This window comes from Anastrepha obliqua, chromosome 2, assembly GCF_027943255.1.
Source record: "Anastrepha obliqua isolate idAnaObli1 chromosome 2, idAnaObli1_1.0, whole genome shotgun sequence".
In the NCBI taxonomy this organism is placed as follows: domain Eukaryota; kingdom Metazoa; phylum Arthropoda; class Insecta; order Diptera; family Tephritidae; genus Anastrepha; species Anastrepha obliqua.
The window spans coordinates 53,141,642-53,166,028 of NC_072893.1; positions in this window are offsets into that span (position 1 = coordinate 53,141,642).

Below are 24,387 nucleotides of genomic sequence, written 5' to 3' on the forward strand. Positions count from 1 at the left end.
AAAATAAAAGAAAAACCGATTCTGTTGAAATTCTTTGCTAACATTATTTTTAAAAGTTAAAAAAAGTATTTTTTGTGAAAATGAGTACAACGGAATTGTGGTTCGACGATTCATCGGACGATGAAAGATTAGTGGAACTAGCTAGAAGTAGAAAACAGTTTAGGGACGCATCCAACCCCCTAGAAATGGCTTTCACTGAGTAAATTTAGAATTTTCAAAATGTGTTGACGTACTTAATATTACATAAATTTGCTTACAGATTTTTAAAGAACTTTAGATTATCTAAAGAGGCGTTTGTGAACCTACTGTCCAGTACAGAAAACCAGTTCCAGCAGTGCACCCGAGCCAAATTGATTCCAAATATTTTAAAGCTAGACACAGTTCTGCGATTTTGTGATCAGGGATCGTACCAATTGAGTATTGGTAATGAAGGTATGCTAGGACTTGCTCAACCCACTGTGTACGATGATACTGAAGATATTGAAGTGGAGTCAAATAACGGGGAAGTAGAAAACATAAGAAATGCAATTTTGAGAATATTATAGAAAAATCTAGTAAGTATTAAATAGAAACCTTTACGCCACAGGTTCTGTTTTATTTTTGTCATAAATTTTCTTTATTCAATTATTCGTCATTCGAAAAAAATATGTATTTCAGTTCCTCTACGTATTTCAGCCCATACCTGCCAAGGGAAAATAAAAATGTATTTCTATAAACATCACAAAAAAAAACCATTATTAAGCTTAATCCATTTTGCTGCCGTTCTCACTGGTGGTCCCAAGCAATTCAGCTCCGTCGTAAATTCCTCCCATTTTTTTGCTGCTTGAACTTTGGTGCAAATCCCTTTTGTTGTGGATTCGTAGATTGTGGATTCGCCTTTCTAATTGTTGTTTGGTACTCACGACTTTCGACCTGCATAAAATTAACAAAATTAGTACATATTTATTACTTGGTTACTATAAAACCATTAATAATCGCAAACAACTTACATTTTAACAAGTTTACCCACAATACGCAACACAGTCGAAAGCAAAATTGCATTCGACTCTAAATTCGGTATTCAACGAAAATTTCGACAGGGCTGCACCGCTCATAATACCAAATTGACATTCGATTTTCGATCTTCGACAACCAACGAATATCGAAGATCGAATCTAACTCATAATAGGGGCCATTATTTGTTTTTGTTATGTTACGTTAAGTAATTTTATGTTATGTTGTGTTCATCAATATTATCTTTTAGTGATACCTTACGTTAAGTTACTTTCCGTTACCGCGCTTAACGTACATTATCATACGAAATTAACTAAAAATAATTTTATGTTATACCATGTAATGTTATGTGGCGCTATGTTTGGCATGATATATGGTGGTGTGCTATGTTGTGCTCCATAAAGTTCTGTTATGTTATGTCAATTCCCTTAATTCTGTTTTCATTTCTATTTCGCTTCTGTTTTCTTATGAAAATTCCGTCCCATTCCCACAACTCATTTCCCACACATACATACATTCTTAAGTTAATAGTTATAATGGTCCACGAAATCTTTTCCGTCTTTTCACTCTTTGCCAATCTTAAACTTTTACACTTTCTATTACAAATGCACCTACACATTTTGCACTATTTCTGATTTCTCTACATTTCTTTCAGTTTTGCTTGGTATGGTTTTTATTGCTTTAGTTGATTTTGTTGTTGCCTTTATTTATTCTTATTATTACAGTGCAGTGATCGCTCTGAAGGTTAATTGATGTTTTGTTGCATTTTTGTTGTTTTTGTTATATGAGTTAAACGCTCGTAGCTCGTTGACTGCTCACTTCCAATTTCCTTTATTTTTGTGTGTGGCTAAGCTTATTACAAAATTTTTTGTTAGATATTTGTGCTATACATAACGAATTTTTGAAATAATTCACTAATGTATTAATTCGTAAGAAATTTTTCTCATCTCTTTCTCCATTACTTCTTCTTCGGGCACACTACTTAATCAGAATGCAAGAGACAGTCGAAATTGAATGAGTTCTGCAGGATTTGAAGTGTTGGAAGATATGTAAATATTTGTTCTACAGGCCGATTTGCTTCTAGTCTGTTTGATCTGTGTCCAAAGTAGAGCTTTTGATACTAGGCTCTAGAAGCCAAAGTGCAAATCCGATAAATCCGCAAACCTGAAGCCGTCGGTACTTCTCGTGTACCATATCATAAAGTAACTAATAATAGCGATACATGATATAGCTGAAAAAGCCAAACTAACCCGCAAAACAGAGTTGGCAATTAGAATAACAGCATCAGATCGCTGGACCTCTTACATTTACTATGAACATCAAAGAACTGCGCGAAAACTATGCTAGAATTGCGTGTTACTTCTACATGAAGACTGGACGTTGTTCCGATATGGGTAACTACGAGTATTATTATTATTATTGGGCCACAATACACTGGGACCTCTGATGCAGTCTCTTGTACTTAGCGACAAGCCTAAAATTGGAGGCTTCTGATGACTGTGAGTAGCTCGTCATGCTTTTTGTTCTATATCACTATGGATTTAAATTCGTGCTACCGAAGTGTGCATTTCTCTTGGGAGAGCTGCACATTCGCAAAGAATCTTCTGTGAATCCACAATAATTCGAATATTACAATGACCCGTGCAGTATCCAGTAAAAGTTCGTAAATGCTCTCTTCCCCGTTTTAGAACCTTATACGATGATGCTCTTCTGGAGTGAGAAATAAACTGTTTAGTCTGTTGCGATACTAGACTCTCCATCTAGTGTCGTTTGAATTCCCAGTCCTCCCAGTATTTCATAAATTCTTTTATGTGGGCTTTGGTAAGCCGTGGAATTTCCGAATAGCATCTGATTTCTGCAGGCAGTCCACCGGCGCGTTGCCATTATAACCTACAAGTACATGTCCGGGTACCCAGCCCAACTAATAGTGCAACAGTGAAAAAGTTTTCAGCGAGTAAATGCTCGATACTTGCTTTCTTTTTGTATTCGAGTTCTTCCTGCAAGTACTCGGGTGGCTATCGAGCATGCGGTTAAAGTATTGACTTGGTTTTTTTTCAAGAGTACTTGAATTGAAATTACATTAATCATTATGTAGTGGTTCGCAAATACTTGTACATAGGGGCTGGAGAAACAATTCTGCCAAGTAGAGTTCCACAGAACCATTACTACTCGTATAGCTAAATCTTTACATCCTATATCCAAACGTTTTCACTTCAGGGACTCCGCTGCTTGTTCAAAAGCTGTTCACAACTGCGGTTCGCAAGACGGCTCAACTTAGGTTATACTGTAAGCAGGAGAAGGGCTAGGGATTCACGGAGACAGTGATGATTATGATAACAGCAACAATTTCGGTCTTGAAAAGCAATCCGCCAGAAAAATGAAATTATTTTATGTTAGATTTTCAACCCTTTTTAAAATAGGTATACAAGTTTTCTCCGTGTGAGTCTCCGAATGCATCCAATAACGTTGTTTCTGTATCGATATGTTGATTTGCATTGAGACTTTTTCTTGTTATTTTGAGTGAGTGCAGGTGTGGAGTACTTGTCGGCCTTGGAAATGTATTAGCTTAGTGACCTTTTATGCCGCATTTATTGCGTAGCTTTGAGTGAACTCTGTTGTTAAAAACCGAACTACTAACTTCTGTTGAAGTATGAATATGAAGTATGATCATTGAACCCCCAAAGGGCTTGAACCTAAAGCTCCAGCGAAGGGTTTAAGGTTGGACTTCAGCTCAACAAGCTCAGGGTAAATACTACTTTATAACCCAAATATAGTTCAAAGTTTTAAGGGTATTTTGCTAGCAAAAGTTTTTCTTTAAATTTGATTCATAAGCCTCTTGAGAAATGTAGATTATGGAGTAGGCGAATGAAAATGAAGCATTTTTAGCGGTTAGCTCACCATTTTTTTGTTTAGTTGATTACTAAAATTCGAAAGTCTGCCTGTAGAGTCCTGCCCACTTTCACTTAATGCTTCGTAAACCTATTGAGAGTTGCAGATTTCGGTGCTGAGCGAATGAAATAGTCAGCTTTTAGGACTCTCACCCTTTTAAACATATTTGTGTTGCAAGCCAAAGTGAGTATTAATTTTGGAATTACGGTTTTCAGAGTTAAAAAATATGTGCTCGTTTTGAAATAAATTCAGTTTTTCTGGGAACCCAATAGCTTGCTGCATAATAAACATTCTCCACCGATTAATAAGAAAAGTATCTCCAATGCACCGCACATTTGTGTGCTCAATCTGGATAATTACGATTGCTATGAGTTTTAATACATTGCTGTCAATGGCATAATTGATTATGACAGCCGGCATGGATGATGAGGTAATAAAGGTAGAAAGATCCATGTGTGTATGTGTGCATAAGTAGAAGTGACTGCAAATCAGGCAATGCTAGGAAAAAAGAGCTAACTCTTAGCTTGAGTTTATATGGCTGTTGCAGCAGTATGTGGTAGTTGCCACAAGGCAGCCAAATGTCAAACTGCGTATAAATTTACCAAAATTCATAGAAATGTCGAATGGCAAACCGAAAAAAAACAAAACTACATGCATGCACATACACTCAGCGTCAAAAAGAAGGTCGGGTCGGTTGGCATACGAAAACTGTTTGGTGTATGAATTTAGCAAATGCCTTCAAAACGATGGAAGAAAAGCTGGAAGTCTACGTCAATTGAAGACACATACCATTTTTTACATTTATTTTATTTTTGTTTTATTGCATTGGAACTGAGCATTTTAATGAATTTTATGTTTGCTCGTGTAATGAAATGTAATTTCAGGCAAGAAGCCTATAATAAAAGGTAAAGAAGTAGAAGAATTCAGCAAAATGATTTAAAATATAACTTTTAAAGTACTTAATTTTTCAAACAAAAAAGAGATGCTTGGTGGTATACCTCTGGGTAACTAACCCACTTATCTGAAAACGACTTCGGAGCTCAAAAGGGCATTAGAACGAAATGTAAGAATACTTCAGATAGGAATATTACTTTTGAAGACCAGATGTCAAATAAGCAAGTTATAATAAAAAAAAAACAATTTCGAATGTTCTTAGAAGGATAAAAAAATGTTATTGTATGGTGAAGAAATCCATGTAACACAAGCTTTTAGAGTGCTTTTTCGACACAATCTAGATTACGTGGAGTAGTGTGGAGGTAGTAGGCAGCCGCAGCGAATGCATTGGTGCTTGACTACCATTCAGTAATACATGGGCTCGAAGCCTCGAGTATGAGACACCAGCTGATAGAAAATGCTCATCGGCAGTCAATGGCAAACCGCCGAGTGTATTTCTGCCACGAAAAGCTCTACAAAAAAAAAAAACACCATTTGCCGTTCGGAGGTCTCTACATTTGTGGAGATGTATGAAGACGCATACCACAAATAGAAAGCGGAGCTCGGCAAAATACCCAAATAAAGGGCGTAAGGCACATTGATATTACAGGATGTTTTTACAGGAAAAAATTCACAACATCTCTGCGAAAAAAATTGTCAAAAATCAACGCGTGCTTAGAGATTTGATAGAGATGATAGAAATTTGAAATTTTTATAAAATTTAAAAACAAATTTTTTTATACAAATACGTTTTTTCTAAAAAAAAAAAATAAAAAAGTAAACAATTATTAAAAAAACGTAAAAAATAATAAATAAAAATTAAAATTAAAAGTTGAATAAACAAAATAAATAAAAAAAAGTATAAATTAAGTAAATAAGTATTGAAATAAAAAATTAAAATAAAAAAAAATTAAAAAAAAAATAAATATAAAAATAAAAACTTGTCGATGTGTGGTGTAATATTTACGAAATTTTAAACAAATATTTTCTAAGTTAGTAACTTTGCGTAATACGGTTCTTCCTGTAGTATAAACTAAAATTTAAAAAAATTAATAAAATAAAATAAAAATAAAATAAAATTAATTAAAATTCAAATTCAAATTCAAAATTTAGTAAAAAAATGAGAGTGTAAATTTATAAAAAAAGTAAAAATCAAATAAATAAGAATTAAAATTAAAAATTAAAACAAAAATAGAATAAAAATAAAAAAATGAGAAAAAGTAAAAAATAAACAAATAAAAATTAAAATGAAAATGACAAAATTTAATAAAAAAAAATAATAATAATGAGAGTAAAAATGTATAAAAATAAGTTAAAGTCAAACAAATAAGAATTAAAATTAAAAATTAAAACAAAAATAGAATAAAAATTAATACATGAAAAAAGTAAAAAATAAATTAATTAAAATTAAAATTAAAAATTTAATAAAAAAAGAGTAAAAAATTAAAATAGAAGTAAAATTCAAATAAATAAAAATTAAAATTAAAAATTAAAACAAAAATAGAATAAAAATACATAAATGAAAAGAAGTAAATAAATAAAAATTAAAAAGAAAAATTTAATAAAAAAGAGTAAAAAATTAAAAAAGAAGTAAAAATCAAAGAAATTAAAATTAAAACAAAAATAGAATAAAAATAAATAAATGAAAAAAGGTAAAAAATAAATAAATAAAAATTAAAATTAAAAATTTAATAAAAAAAGAGTATAAAATGAAAAAAAAGTAAAACTCAAATAAATAAGAATTAAAATTAAAAATCAAACAAAAATAGAATAAAAATAAATAAATGAAAAAAGTAAAAAATAAATAGATAAATAATAAACAGTCAAAACTGACCGATATGTGGCGTACACTTTCTTTTGACGCTAACAGTATATGCACATAAGCAGCTTCCAAGCAAGCAGAAGACGTGAAGTTTGCCACGAAATGTGGCATTGTGTGGCTTATTTGAATTTAAAATGCACAGCAGCCGCCGACGAGCGGTGCACCTTTTGCCGCTGTCAATTAACTCTGCAAGCCACGAAAATGCAAACAACGCGCGCACGTAGCCTAAGAGTTTACCTTTGTATGGATGTATGCCAGCATGTGTGTGTGTGCGTGTATATGTGTGCTGCTTTTGTTAAACGTGTGGGCTTATGCGTCTTCCATTCGCGTAACTGTCGGCACAGCTGCGTGGCAAATGTACGTCGTATGGTACACTATGCGGTGACTACTGCCGCCGTGCCACATTTTATGGTAGCGAACTAACGAAATACGTACCATAAATATGTATGTGTATATGCGCGCTTGCAGCAGCGTAGGTGTGAGAAAATTCGTACTTAAGTTGGAAAAATTTTTTAAACTTTATACTCTTGCCATTATTGCTGCCAACAGTGACGGCTAACCTTAGAGGCTGCCGCGTCAGTGTTGCATAAGCGGCATGTGAATAATACGCATGCGCAGCATACAGCGTAAGAATTGCCTTTGGCTAACAATATTTATATACTTACATAGATACGAATATATTTATGAGCGCAAATATGACTCAACTATGTTAAGTGGCTGTGGCGCGACTTACCTGCAACGATAAGAAGAGGAAGAAAAATGATTTAGTATTTATATTGCAAGTGGAATAGTTAGCATGTACATCTGTATGTATATATGTGTGTATGTATCTAAATGTATATTTGTTTATCTACTACTTATGTGAAAAGGAAATTCAAAAGCTCCAACCTAAGTGGCAGTGCGTATGTATGTGTGCGCGCGTATTGGCTGGGGTAGTCTGTAGCGGAAGCACACACGCCGTTTCCGGTCACTCAAATCTAAGCGCTGAAAAGCGTATGTGGCAAAATCTAATTAAGCAGAAAATTTAATTTAAATTCAATTCAAAAGCAGAGCGCAAAGATGCAGGAAATTGACGCTGCTATGCGTACAAACGTCACTCAATTATGAATTTGTCGGTCAGAAAGTGCCACATTAGGCCACTCAACTTCCACTTAATGCGGCGTTGAGCGCTGAAATGCCTTTCATACGTAGGCACTCTTTTTCTTCTTCGTTTGTATTCAACGCCTTTTAAATGCACTTTTATTAAATCCAGCACTTTTTGCGCCCTCCTGCATTATGCAACATTTCGCGGTCATGCCACAATTAAGTTCAATTCAATTGACGGCTCTTCGCAACAGTCGGCGGGTAGCGCTGCGAGCGTATAAGAGATACAAATGCATTACCCACACACGCACATACATACATATGTGGGCATGTGTGTGCATGTATTCATGGCTATTTAAAGGCTACTCTACGCTCACATTCATTAACTCGTGCAACAAATGCATTGTGGCACAGAAAATTGATTAAACCCTCATTCGTCATTTAAGCATTGATGCGTTTTTGCAAAGGCTGTGAGGCTGACGTGACGTAGTTGTACTCGTATGCGCATTTATGTTTGAAGAAATGTTCTCCCAATCGCTGTAGGTTCGATCACTGGCCGTATTAAAGCTTCAGCCGCTTCATTCAATTTCAATCAGCGCACTTCAATGTATATATGTAGGTATTATATGGTGTGCACAAATAGTGGTGTTGCAACAGGAAATTTAGATGCTTTTATATTGTATATCATTACTGCACCTAAGAGAAATCAATTGTTTAATGCCTATATGTATGTTTTCGCAATGATTAGTGTTTCATGGCCAATTGGTTGTGACTTACAGCTGTTCAAAAGCTTCTGTGGCAAGTTAGAGTGCGTGCAATAATTTACGTTTCAGATAGAAATCTGCAGTCGCTTAAGGCTTTACAAAGTCTAAGTCTGGTTTATAAATAAAAAATAAACAACAGCAACAAAAACAAAAACATATCACTTTTTCCAAAAAAAAAATTCCAAAAAAAAAAAAAAAACCAAAAACAAACAAATTTCCAAAAATGTTAAATATAAAAATAAATTTTTTTAAAAAGAACCGAATTCGAATTTTTATTTCACTTTAAAAGCTCTTTATAAAAAGTTTGAACATTGAAAAAATCGCAAAATTATTAAATGTTTCCCAAATTTTTTTTCCATGTAGAGTTTTCCAGTCTCCCATCGGACGCGTGCCCAGGTTGGGGAATGCTAAGTAGATATACAGGGTCGATGGGAAATAAATACCTCCCGCGAAGCAACACTGGAAAAAACAAAAACAAAAAACGGAAAGTCTCTGTCAGCATCTGTACGTCATTTGAGAAGCGGCAGTATTAACACCTGCCAGAAGGTACAAAATGGAACAGCCGACCTGGAAGTATCTCGCTATCCCAGTCTAGAATCAGATGCAGAGGCCCAATCAGTACCTCATCTAAAATAACAATCGATTACTGAAATGGGAACAAGAAGAAGATGAATCAGATCAAGAGTGAAAACAAGCAACAGAATCGGAAGCTGGAATGTTAGAACGCTTACGGAATTTTCATGGCGTTAACGGAGCGATAGGAACTTATATACTTTTATATATAAAGTTTTTCTGTTTCAGTTCTCTATTCATTATACTCAAATACTATAAATTAAGACAAATTTTCAGGCAAATTTCAGAGCTTGCGCAAAATATTTGAATCGCTTGTCTTGGAATCGCTTGGTGGCAAAGAAACGATTTACGTCAATAAACACATATTTTGGCCAAAATCCTACTTCGGTTTGTGTTGCGCGTCTGGCTGTTTTCCACAAATGGAGGGATCTACAATTTTATGCTGCCTCCGAACGGCAGATGTCTTTTTTATGAAGTGCCTGTTCATGGCAGAAATACACTCGGCGGTTGGCCATTGTCTGCCCAGGTGCGAACGCTATGAGAAAAAACTTTTTTTGTTTTTCGTACTCGGGTTACCCGATCGAATCAGCGTACTTGCGAATGGTACTAACGCACGAACCCATTTGGCTACGGCAGCCGCATTTATTACCAGAGTGTAAAATACTTTACATAACTTTCTATAGAGATATTAAAAACGTCCGTATACGTATTTCTTGTTGCTTGCTGAATTGGATCTATAAAAGTAGTCATGAAAAGTATTACTTTTTAATAACATCATCGTATAAATTGAATAATTGCGCTTCAGCACGTAAAATGTCAGGAAATCATGACCAGTAATTGAATAATTTATTTTCTTCATACAATATAATTAGAAATTAACAATAAATTTATTCATAAACAACAAAATCCTAGGTAAGCAGAAAGATACATACACACACACACATACATACACACACATTCATACATACACACACACACATAGGTGCTTAAACCAAATTGACCTCACCAATTAGCGTCGAATTGCACTCAATAATTGCGTTAATTACCTCACCGACAGTGGCGCACAACCAATTTTACAATAACTTTTACAGCTATGTTGAGCCTACGAAAACTATAAATAACAAAAAATTTCCTGAGTAATAAATAAGCGCGCAAAGTAAAAAAATGAGCAGCAAGAGCAGCCCAATGCCTAAGCGGGGGAAAACGAGCTGGAGCCGGGTCTGTTGGTGTTGGTGTTGGTGGCGGCGACGACGGCTAGACGACAAGTCGAAGAAAAGCCGCCTTTGGGCAACGCCTGCGCGGGCGGTCGCCTCGCTGAATGAGCGGCTGAATTGGGGCGTGGCTATTCTGATTATTTTGCCCACTCGACTGTAACGCAACGAATGCAGCAAATGCCGGCAGATAACAATGAGTCGCAACAACAACAAAAGTAACTGCATGCCGACAAGCGAAACAATGTCATTATATGGCGCTCCACTTTACCTCATCGCCTGGCCTCCTTTTTTTATTAGATTTTACTTAATTTTTTTTTGGTTTCTTTGTTTTTTCTTCAGGTTGTAGTTGCTTTTACTGCATTTTTTAATTTATTTCACTTTTTGCATTTCTATGCAATTTTCCAGGTTGGCTTTGTCGTTGTTATTTTTCGTTTTCTGGTTCGTAGAAAATTTGTTTGCGGAAATTTTTCACAGCATGCAGAGTGTCTTGAGGACTTGTCTACAAGTACATAGGCGAGCACCACACCTTTTATGCCGCCCATTTTCTCACACCCATATTTTTGCGAATGAAAGCAACAACAACAATTACTTATATGCAATAAATTGTAACATTGTAGTCAAACAGCGGGTGGGCCTACGATTTTTCGTTTGCTTTTTCTTTTTGAAATTTAAGGAACTTGGTTTGTGCCACTAAGTGTGGCCGAAAGGCAAAGAAAAGCGGCACTTGAAAAAGGAGATATGAATATAATAAAGTTCAGGGACACACTATTATTTTTTCATCGTAACATCATATGCTTAAGGGGGAGCCTGGTTTATGAGGTCTAAAAATTGCATCTCTTTGCGATTTTTTTTAAGGAAAAAATTAAATTAGCACTGCAAAATTTTTTCTATTTTTTAATGAACATTTAAAAAGTATGAAAAATTTTTGTACTGGTTAAAATAAGTTGAAAAAAATGTTTAACATAGAAATTAGTAGAGCGCTGCAACGCTGGAGTTTCCAACTGGCGTACAAGATACAGCTCGTAATTATTATCTAAAGCAAAAAATTCAAATGGATTTCTAATTATCATGATTTTTTTATTATAGATGAACTAAGAAAACTGAGAGAAATTCCAAAATTTCAACTTTTTAGAGGTTTTAAAGAAAAAAATGGCTTTCTATAAGAAAAACTTCACTTCAACTTGGTATAAAAATCTTGAGCAATTTTTTTTTATCTATTTTGTTAGTTCAAATAGAAGAGAATTTAATACTGAATGGAACAAGCTATAATTCATTTCAAAAGGTTCATTAGTTTTTTTTTCATTCACGTACGCCAATTGGAAGAAATCATAAAAATGAAATGGCGAGAGAAGAAGATAAAGTTTGTACTATAGCTTTCCGGTCACAGCGTAACTACCTAACGCTCGCCTACCTTTGGCTTTGTATCTACGGAAATATTGAGAATTAGGCTCTGTAACTTTGTGTGAATATTCTGAAATATATTAGGAATCGCTTAAAACGAAAAAAAAATTGATTTTTTTGACCTTATAAATCAGGCATGAATGGTTCATCGATTAGATGAAATGGTAATTTTGAAATTTTAGGCTAGAACTTAGTTGAAGCTATAGGTACACCTAACAGGTATTTTAATTTAATACTTTTTCAAACTAATTTTTATTTCATCCATTGGATGAAATTTTAGTAATAGGCCGAAAATGAAAGTAAAGGCGTTCACCAACACAGTGCTAGTTTCTAATTTCATAAAATTTTTGTTACGAAATTCTGTCGCATTTAAAATTATCAAATTTTTCGTCGATTGGAAGAAATTTTCATTTTGAAAGTTTGGTATAAATATTAAGTGATTCTACATATCTACTTTATATTCTTATGGCATAGTAAGTGTTATGATATATTTATTTCATCTCTTGGATGAAAATTTTAAAAATAATTCGGGACAACAGTCATATTGTGGTACCTTTTTCTTAAGGAATTGGTTGATTTATATTCAGCTTTTATTTCATATTTTCATATTTGGTGAAAAGTTCTTTTCATCCTTTAGATGAATAGTTAAATAGTAAGGTGGAGATGAAAGTAGGGTAACTCATAAATACAAGCTTTTCATCTTTTAAATGAATATTTAAATAGTAAGGTGGACATGAAAGTAGTGGAACTCATAAATACAACACTTGGTTGTTTTTATTATTATTTTTTTTTTGATACAATTTTCCCCACTTAATTATGCATCCAAACTTTCATCGATTAGATGAAATTTTAATTGTGGCTAGTCGCATCAAAATTAGTAGAATTTATGTTTGATTTTCATATTTTGTTGCATTTCAAGACAAAATGTCTGCTTGGATTCAACAAATCAACTACCAGCGTCCGCACAGGTGTTATAACGGGTCACTGTGCTATTGGCACCCTAGCCATTAGAATGGGCATACCTCACAATGACTTTTGCAGGGGCTGTGGAGATGAAGTAGAAATTGAGTCGAAACAACAACTCCCGCACTTCAAAGAAGCCGTGCCAAATATCTTAGCGACAATTTCTTTGAAGACATGGTAAAATTGTGAAATAGTCTCACTTGAGGGAGTAGTTACCCGCTTAAAAAATTAGGGGAACCAAATTAAATGCAGGTAGCGTAATGGGCCTCGGGGCCATCGAGTGTCTTGTCTTAGACAAGCAACCTGGCTAACGTAACCTGGGAGAGGAAAATTTACGGTTTTATATTATAATTTCAGATAAAATATTTTTTAATGCTTTTTTCATCCTTTGGATGAAAATTTATATAGATTTATCGATTAGATGAAATTTTTATTGTTCAATTGTCATTATTTTTGTATTTGATCCCTTGTATGAAAATTAAATCATTGTAATTTTAATATATTTTTAGCTTTATTTTTATATAATTTTCTTAAGCTTTGATATGAAATTAAATGAAAAATAAATATATTTTAATAAATAATCATCAATTTAGGTAATATTTAATGATTAAGTGTTTGAGTTGATAAAAATTATTATTTAGATTTAATCTGAAAATATTTTATGACCAATTCTTCAATGCAAAAAGTTGTGCTTCAATTCCGCTATTTACTTACACCACTTCAAATAAAGTTATATATGATAAAGAAGCTAATTTGAACTAAAATTGCGATAAGAATTCATACACTATGTTATATTATTTTTCATCTGTTAAATGAAAATCTGGACACATGTTTGTGTGAAAAAAACTGGAAATATTTGCGATATGAAGCTAAAATTCGCCAAATTAAAATCGGAGTTAACGCTGAACCTAATATATAGTTCAGAATTTGGAATACATCGATCAGATGCCTTGCTTTTAACAGAATTTTTTCGACATTCAATTTATAACGCTTGCTCATTCTCTATTATTCCATTTTTCGCAATTCATTAATCGGTTTTTGCTTAGTAACTAAAAAAACATTCGAGAAAAATACAAAAATAGTTCTATTTTGGAAATTCAATTTATGTCAAATGTTACATCATCTCTTTATACGGCATCTCTTTCCATGAATACTGCGCAAAAATATATATTCATCCATTAGATGAATATTGTAAAAAATTGTCTACGACAGATATAAATTCATTCTCATCTGACAAACCTCCTCTAATGTTTTTTTGTTTTCCTGACTACTTTTTCGTTGCCCCAAATTCTAACTTAGTATGCGTTTCGACACCTACCACCAACTATTACGGTTACAAGGTGTGTAGGTATTCGCAAGCAAGAAATTAAGCAAAATTTATATTCACATAAACTATGTTTCTATGTATGTCAGTATTTCTGTAGTAGTTTTTCTGTTTTGCCATCATTCCGTCGCCTGAAAAATCGTGGGAAATTCGCTGCAGCGTTTGATCTTGTCTGTCGGCCTATAATAATAGCGCGATAGAGTAGACTACCCGCATTTGCCTTCGTGCACGCATACCTACATGGATACAAACATGCACAGGTATACTGCTGATGACGTTGATCTTGACGATAATGATGAATGCAAAGCGCTTAGCATCCACTGCGCTGCGAGATTGTTTTTTCAAAGCAACGCGTCGCAAATCGCTCATGCTGCCAACAACATGCAACACTGTGCGAAACTTGCAGCTATTATTGTTCTTATTGTATTTGTTGTTAGTGAACAAGGTGTGGGCCGCAACAGGAACAAAAATAAAATAATACAAAAACAACCGTAACTAGCTTTATTGCAAATATACGAACATACATAAATGCATACAGACTTTTAGAATAGGAATACAGCAGTTGAAATGTGGCGGAAAGGGTTCAAGGTACTGGTGGGGTGGGGGATCGGAGAAACAGAGGAGCGGCAGGAGGAGTGTTGGCTCTATTGCGGCGCATAAAATGCAAATTTGATGCGATACGCTGCATTATACATTAGCGCTGCTTTGATTTTTCCCCTTTTTGTTTTTTTCTTTTTTAAAAATGTGTTTTTCCCTTTTGTTAGTGTACTTAGATTGTAATTGGTATGTTTGTGTGTATGTGTGTACGTATGTATTTGCAGGAAGAAATGTATCAGGTAATCGCTAAGCCGAAATATTTGACCACATGGATTCCTGGGAGACTTTTTATCGATCTTAATTTGCACCTACATGAATTTATATATTCCATCAAATTCTTTGCAGACATTCCATAGGTAAAAGAAGTTTATAGGGTTTTTGGATAAGGAGTTAGGCCTGTAAAAAAATTAATCATTCAGTTTCTAGCACAAATTTTATTACTGCTTTCGGTAGTAAATTTCATCTATTGGATGAATTATACTATCAATCATCCAATGGATGAAATTTAGTTATAACTATATATACTTGACATTTTTATTGTATCAGTAATGATGGCATTACTGTTTTCGCCTTTCTATGGAAAAAACCATATTTTACATCTATTAGACGAAAGTTGATTACAAATATGTATGCAAATTTATTTCACAATTATGAATTTTTTACGAGAAAGGGCTGCTAAAAATCCGTACTAACATTATCTTCACCCCCCTTGCTTAGCCCTGAAACGCCATGCTTATTTTTTCTACGCAAACCTCATAATTCGTCGATTTGCCGATCACCTATTTTAAATCTATATTAAAGGGATCCTGTGTACAAATAATGTCCTAAATGAAATTTAGTTTTATATTCTTTTAAGTTTAAATCAAAATTAGAAGAAAAGCCTTTAATTTTATTGCTTTTATAGCTTACAAATTAGAGCAAAATGAATGATGAAAACATGGGACAATTTGGATGAAAATTGTTCCAAAACTTAGCTCATATTTTTTTGAAATTAAGCCGTATAAGATTTGCTCTAGTTCGAAATTAGACCAAGTAGATAAAAAAGAGTATGATATTACGTCCAAGTTGTAAAGTTCTGTGCATCTATTGGATGTAAAATAGAGCTGTACTACATTAGCTATTTTTCACCAAAACTATTTTGCATGTGATATTAAGCTTAGCTATGGTCGTTAGACCGCTGTACGTCCCTTGGATGAAAAACTGTTCGAACGTAATAACCAAACCTCTGTAGATGAATTGTGTTAAAAAGAGTCTGAAGCTATTATTTTTGGTCAAAACTGCCCTAACGGTGGTAAACTAAGCAACATATTTTAAATGTATAATTTAATAGGTGTAGAATGAATATTACATCCATTTGATGAAATAAAGAAAAACAACTTTTTTGATATATTTTTTTTAATATTTTCTATGTTATATAGAGGAAAATGCATAACACCGTGGACAATAAATAATTATCAAAAAAGAATGCGAAACGAAATTTTGATGAAAATTTGTTAATTTTTTTTTTTTGGAAAACTTTATGCAATGCGTGGAATTTTTGCGGTTTATAAAAAAAGAAACACAAAATAAAAATTCTCAAAACCTTATAAAGTCTCTGTACTCATATTCTAAGCATCTCTGTATATTTTATTTATTTTTATTTTTTATTTTTTAAAAGCTTAAATAACAATAGAATTGCTAAATAAACAAAAAGATAACGCAGCGCTAGCAACGGAGGCTTTCAGCTGGACCTCTGTATATATTAATTAAATAAGAAAGGAATATTGTATTACCTCCAATGGATGAAAACTGAAACTTTAAAATGCAGATTCGTCTTTTCCCATAAATGCTCGAGATACAACTGTTTCTGTAAATTAAGTACAATTAAATGTGCGTACATCGATTAGATGAACATTTTGTTCATCGCCAGAACTGTTTATGGTGCTAAATTAGGCACACTAAAATGTATGCATTCATCAGACGTAATACGCGTATTACATTATATCCAATGGATGAAAATTCATACTCCCAACTTTTTCCATAAATGGGATATAGGAAAATATTGTTTTCAATAGTACATTGATTGGACGAAACATGGTTAGATACAGAACTAAAGATACAGACCAGCGTATTTTCATTGAAATTACCGCCACTTTGAGGTCGTTGTTGACCCACGAAACACCTTGAACTTCACTAGCACGCAGCTATAACCAGTGTTGCTATTGCTACTGCAATTGATTTTGTTGCTATTGGCCAACTCGTTGTTTCACAGCACGAAGATAAGACATATTTGCAACTGCAAATTGTGCTGCTGTAGTTGTTTCTTTTCTTAAAACTTTCTATGCCTTTAAGTAGGTAAGTACGGGTATATGTGGCCGCTACCTGGGCGCTGCTGTTGTTCTTCTTGTTGTACTGGCTGCCGTCGATTGCTTTCGATGCCGCTAGGAAAATATGTAAATTGCATGCAGGTTGCTGTCGACGCTGACGACGCTGACGCTGACGCCGACGACGACGACGACGAGTTAACGGGCAACAATAGCAAAAAACACCTTAGACGGTTACAGTAAAGACGATAATCGAGAAAAAATAATGAAATAAAATAGCAAATAAAATTTTATAAAATACAAACACAAAACATTAGCAACAGTAACAAGAACAAGAAACACAATACGGGTATAAAATATTACCCCACAAAGAGCTGTGTAGGTTTTGTTTTTGTGTTTTTATTTTTATTTTTTTTAATTGTGCTCTCTACCTGCCCGCTCTGATTGAGGCACTCACTTGGTGACTATTGTCAGTGGCTGTGTCGTTTTTGTTGTTGCTGGCATATACTACTTTTGCACTTTTTAGATAAATGCATTTTTGCAGTTTTCAGATCAATGCAAAAAAAAGCAAAAAAAGCAAAATTTGTTAAGCCAAAAAAACAAAAAAAAAACAGCTAAAGCAAATAAAATAAATAAAAATATATAATAAAATTCCACTTTTCGCGAAACACCTGCACGTTTTGTTTAAATCGGTTTCCCAATTAGTTGCTCATTTGTGCTTTGAGAATAGCTGAATTCATGCGGCAAGAGCTATTACAATAATAACAAATACAGCTTTACAATAAAGCTTGCAGAAAAGCAGAAGTTTTGATACACTTTTATAGAAGAAAATGTAAAGCTAAAGAAAATAGTTAAAAAAACAAATTGGTAATAAATAGTGGCGACTTTAGTTTGAGTGCTTCAGTGGGAAGTCAAAAACTCCACAAAAAACAATAAGAATACAAATATAAATAAAAATTAAAATGAATGCACCAAAAGCAGTGGCACCGCAGCTGTGTTGCGCTAAATTTATTGCCAATTTTGATGAAATTCCAATGCGTATGCGATTCCGCGCATGAAACAGCAAAATGGCAAGCTGCGTGTGTGTTCTGCCATCAAAAAGCTCGTCATAAAAATCATTTGCTGTTCGGAGTCGGCTTAAAAGGTTAGGTTCCTCCTCCACAGAAGAGTAAGCGCCAATTATTTATTTATTTTTTATTTATTGGCCAACGGCATAAGTGAGAAAAGTAGTTAAATTCAAATAATTATAATAAAATAAATGTCAGTTCTTAATAAAACCTAAATATTCATTTGTTTGGCTCTTCCTAAAACCGCATGTCGCAGAAGTGCACAACAAAGAAAAATAAGTAAAAGATTTTGCAAAATTTGTAGCACACTTCGACTACCATACAAAAAACATAATAGAAAAGTAGTTTGTGATTAATCACTGATAGAGTGAAGTAATGTAAAAATAAAGTAAAAAATAAAAGATAAATACCGAATGCTTGAATTTTTTTTTAAAGGAAAAAACCAGACTAACACCTGAACAAAGAGAGGTACACAAAATTAACGCGGTTCATGAGCCACTTAAAACTGGCATTTTGTTATGATAAAATTTAGAAGACTACAATCCTGCAAACTCGAAATTTGTCTAAAAATTCTGTTTGAAAAAGTAGAAATTTTGACGAAGATTTTTTGACTTTTTTCTTAATTTGCACACAGTTTGAAACTTAGAGCGTATATTTGGTTTTTTTGTAGGAAAATGAACTATAATTGTATTTAATATTTTTTATAACAAAAATATGAAAATGAAAGAAGAAACAAATAAATTGTCTGGCCAACAAGCCCCAGTCAGTGCTAGAGTTATTCAATGCGATGGCAACTATGCAGCTGAACAATAATTTAATAATAATAACACACGCAGACCATTTTGTCTATTCAGGTGTTTAGTGATAAATTGAAGGCAGAGTAAAAAAAATATATTAAACAAGGGGTCTACGTTAAAAAGGTGAAAAACTTAAAAGCCCGCTATTTGTCTAGCTGTATTCTAATTTACAATCCACAATCTTCCTTAGTAGAGGTTGCACTGTAAGGCCGTTGCTGAAGCAAAACCTAGCCTGGTGAAGCACGGCGTCTATGGATGGTACCTGGGCATTTCGTACAATGTACGACATTCCTACATCAAACTTTTCTGGCATGCATTTGTCCTATCGTTGGTTATTCTATTTGAATCAGAGTAAATGAAATCGGCCGATTGCTTCTGCCGCTAAGCAAAAATCGAGCTGAAGCACAAAACGTATTCTGTATTTTTGTACATTTAAAAAATTTGGAATGAACAAATATGAATTCGCATGTGCGAAAAATAAAAATGATGAAAAAATTATGATATGGTGAATTCGTGAACCGGATCACTGTTTTCCAGACATAAAATAGAATGGAAAGTAATTTTCTCAAAATATTTCAAAAAAATATTCACAATTGCAAAAGTTATTAAATGATTAGCATCTGTGATTCTTTTTTTAAATGCCTCTAAAATATAAACGAAGCATTTCTGACAGTTTACCTTAATAAAAATAATTTCAAGTCCAAAAAAGTTCATATGTAATAAATTTTCCAATTTTATTTCGGACCATGTTTTTCATTGTATTTTTCATTAGAAAAGGTTTTTTTACAAAATTAAAAAATAATAATAATAAGTTAATAAAAATTAAAAAAATTTTTTTTTTTTTAATTAAAATCACCAATTACACAGGCAGGCCTAGGGATAAATGCTAATAAAACGGATATGATACTTTTTACTAGAAGGTACAAGATCCCCTATTGGCAACCCCCGAAGCTAAACGACGTGGAACTAACTCTTAAAAATCATACAAAGTACCAGCAATTTTGGATAGTAAACTATCATGGAAGTACAATATATTAGAGAGGAAGAAAAATGCCAGCCATGTACTATAGGCATGCAAAAAGATGCTGGGAGTTACATGGGGTCTATCTCCTGCTATAATGTATTGGTGCTACTCAGCTATAGTAAAGCCAATATTAATATACGGTGCTCTAGTCTGGTAGACTGCGCTAAGAAAACCGACATATAAAAAGCCTATGGAAACTATTCAACGTCTTCGTGCACTCTGCACAACAGGTGCAATGAGAACTACTCCAACGGCAGCGCTTGAAAGAATACTCAACTTGTCACCGACTGATATTGCGGCGAAATGTCTAGCAGATAAATCCGGCGTAAGACTCAGCGCGACAGGCGAATTTACCTGTAAAACATTCGGACATAGCTCAATAGGCATTAGTTATAGGGTCCAAATGGACTATATAACTCTGAAATACAATTGGGTGAAGGAATTCCGAACAACAATAGATGAAGGGGGGTGGACAAGAGGTATGAAATCTATCCCCAATACGCTTAATATATTTACTGATAGCTCGAAAATGTTAGATGGAGTAGGGGCAGGGATCTATTGCGCAGAGCTGGGCATCAGTCAGCCATTTAAGCTTCCTGACCACTGTAGTATCTTTCAAGCAGAAGTCTTTGCTGTAGGCAAGGCTGCGGAAATAGCATTCGCAAAGAGATCAAGCAACTCCAAAATAAATAACGCTGCTGTAGCGCAAATTATTGCTGAACAACCTTCCACATCGAAGTCTCGACGTTCTCAACAACACTCAGGCACTCATGAGTCGACGGTTGTGACGGTTATAGCGGAAATTTTAATTATTTAGTTTTTAACGCAAAATTGTTAAGAGCCATATATTGAATTGTGAGAATAGTTAAACCTGAAAAAATCTAAATATTTACATGTTTTCGTTTAAAACACCAGCTAGGCGTGTCTTTTGAAAGACTCTTTATATTCTCGTAGATACGAGTGTAAGCCATTGCCCTTTTAAAAAAGGAATAATGAAGTAAGTAGCACGATATTTTTGCTGGCTTTCCAACGTTAATATTTTTTTAATAATTTCAATAAATTTAATTAATAATTAATAACTTAATTTATTTTTAATTTATCAAGAATATTTAGGGGAAAAAAATTTAACAGAAAATCTTCACATATTTTCAAACGGATAATTGCAAGATAATTTTTTGTTTGTGTTTATGAGTTTCCGCATATTTTTATAACATTTTGTATCCACATGCTTAAAACAAATGTTTTGCTTTTTAGATTTATAATAATTTCTTCCATGTACTCTCATAGAAGTCCTGACACGTTGATGAGGAGTGAGTAATGCAGATTTATTACAATTGAGTCTCTAGTATCGCAACAATATCGAATTTTTCATGTGTGATAAAAAAATGCAAACTCATCTCACTTTATTATAAACCCATAAAATGCAGTTTGTGTGAATTGAATTGGGCCAATAGTTTTCAAGTTAAGGCGGTCACGCTAATACCCGATGGGCTGTACGATATTTGCATATGTATGAGAATATATGAAAGTAGCTAGAAATACATTCCTTTTATTATTTATTTCTTTATTTTTACATACATACACTCGCCCTCTTATGTATAAATCTGTTTGAGTATTTTCTAATCGCATTTTGCTTATCAGTTGCATTTTACTGTACTCTCGAGTGTCTTACTTAGGCCCCTACCCCAACCGGCAACTATTTTTGACATTTTACAACCGGACAACCAGATAATGCAAAGCAGATAAGGGACAAAACTAGTGGAAAGTAAATAGCAAAGGAAAAGTAAAAAAAAAATTAATGAAGCTAAAAGAGAAACACTGATAAGCAAAAGGGCCGCGCTCAAGCAACAGCATTTTAGTACTCACATACACAAGTTGCGATTGGACAATATTTTGTTAGTCACATACATATAGTGGTGGACATAAAATTTTTTATAGGTAGTCAACTACGCCTGAAGCGCCGCAGAAATATTACGCTGGCTTCTCGCTAGCTAATAATTTTTCTGGATATGAACAGAGGGCTTGTAATTCGAATTACAAGTAAATCTATTATTAAAACGTCGTGCAACCATTTTAACGGTATTATTGTGTTAAGTACTAAAAAGCGAAAATTATGGAAGGGAAATCGTAATTGTTAGATTTAAGTTTTAGAAACATCAGCAGCAGAGGTGAGTCAAGTAGCTCAGCAAGATCAGTAAATCCTCATCAGACTAAGTTTCTTCTACAAAAGGCAAAATGCAGTCGCTGAAGATGATGTGCTGAAAATAATATTTTTTACGAAAGTGCCACGGACCACATGACTCGATACATTCGAGAAAAGGTAGCGCAGCGCCACAAATTCTAAAAAAAATGTTTTACTTAATATAAATAAATGCTAATAACTATGAAAGAGGCTGTCTCTCAGTACCCGTTCAGAGGGTCTAATTTTTTTTTCATTGGAGTTAATGCTTTGACGTTTTAACCGAAAAATCAATTAATTTATCGAAAATATAGAACGACTTGAAATAAAATTTCTCATTTCATTGTTAATAGCTGACTGTATACGCTGTCTCCTGATATTCATACTAATATCGTAGACTGAGTATTTAGAATAATTTAAAATATTTTTTTTTTTTTAATTTAGTCCTTTGAAAATTTAAAGTATTTTAAAAAATTAGATTTTTGCTAGCTAACTTTTACTGGCGCCCGGTGTAATGTAGTCACTTCTTAAAGTAATAAACCAATTGAAAAATAATAGTTCTTGTTATAGTCGATACCATTAAAAAATAACAGAAAAAAACAACAAAATAAAAAATAATATAAAAATTTGAATAAAAACACAATCGTGTGTCTTATGTATACATAAATTTGTGTATATTTTCATAATCTTTTTCTATTTGTGTTTAAAAAAGAAATCCTCAAATCATTTCGCCGACACAATGTCTGCTAAGCTAATGAACAATCAACGCATGTAAAAATACAAATAAGCATTTATGTATTATATTTTTTTATGTAGGTGCATATATTTGTTAGGATCGGTCCATTTCAGCAAAATAACCTATAAATGGTTTTGGATAAAAGTATACTAGCAAGCCATGTATATTAGGGTGTATCAATTTAGGGCAAAGTAAAATACTGGTGGTTCTCGGCTTAAAATGTGGGTCCCTCCATTTGTGGCACAACGTCAAGGCGCACATCACAAATTGGAGAAGGAGCTTGGCCTCGGCCGACAAAGTCCGTAAACGCAAGATATATGAAAGGCTCTGAGTAAAGGCAAACTGTGCTAGCCATACAGCTTACTGTGAGAGTCAGAAATGCTTGCTTTTCTGCGTGAATACCTGAAACGTCCTTTGATAATATTATTTTCAGTTTTTCGGTCGTCGTTTTCGAAAGGAACTAGCCGGTATGCCACCCATCACTTAAAAACTAATTGAATTTGTGCATTTAAAAATAGTTAAAAAGGGGTTAAAAATTAAGAAAAAAATTTGATGCTATGAATAATAGTTGAAAATCTTATATGCCTTTTGTTTTCTACCAAACTAATTAAATACATTTATATGAAATAAATTTTTATAAATAAAATGTAGAAAAAATTAGTTTTTATAAAAAAAGTTTTGAAAAACTTATTATTGTAATAGTGAACAGTTTAACATATTTCGAAAATTACGTTGGAGAAAAAATTAATTTTAAAAAATAAAAAAAAAATTGTCAAATAAATTTTTATAGAAAAAAAAAATTTATATAAAATAAATATATATAAAATAAATATAAAATAAATTTTCATAAACAAATTTTGAAAATTAAGTTTTTATAAAAAAAGTTTTGAAAAAATTATTAACAGTTCAACTAATTTCAAAAATGACGTTGGTGGAAAAATTATTTTTATAAAGAAAAAAATTATTTTTATAAAATAAAAAAAATGTTTTTATAAAATAAAAAGTTTTGATAAAATAAATATAACAAATAATAAAACTTATGAAATAAATTTTTGTAAATAAAATAAATTTTTATAAAAAAATTTTTTCAACTTCAACTAATTTTGAAAATGACGTTGGAGAAAAAATTTATTTTTATAAAATAAAAAAATTATTTTTATAAAACAAAAAATTTTGACAAATTAAATAAAACAAATAAGAAAACTTATAAAAGAAATTTTTATAAAAAATAAAATCAATTTATAAAAAATAAATGTTTATAAAAACATAAATTTATATACAGGGTGGGCCATATAGCGTTTGCTTTTTGAACCACTTATTTTTTTTGAGAATGGTAACATAAATGACATGTCATATTGAAAGCCTATTTCCAAAGTGGTGGGTCTTCTTCTTCTTCCGCGGTTACAGTAAATGGCGAGCGTTACCGTGACATGCTCAACGAGTTTTTGTTTCCAAAAATTGAAGACGAAGAAGATTGGACGACATTTGGTTTCAACAGGACGGTGCAACTTGTCACACTGCCATTCAAAGTTGCCATTCATGAAATTGGAGCCCAAACAATCGAAAATGTGCTTAAATATTGGGTTGATCGAATGGCCTACTGTAAACCCAGTCGTGGCAGTCATTTGAACGATATTATTTTTCATTCATAAGTGACAATGTTCAATCTTCAAAATAAAAAAAAAGTTTGAAAAAATATTGATTCGTTTTTTTTTTATAGCCGAT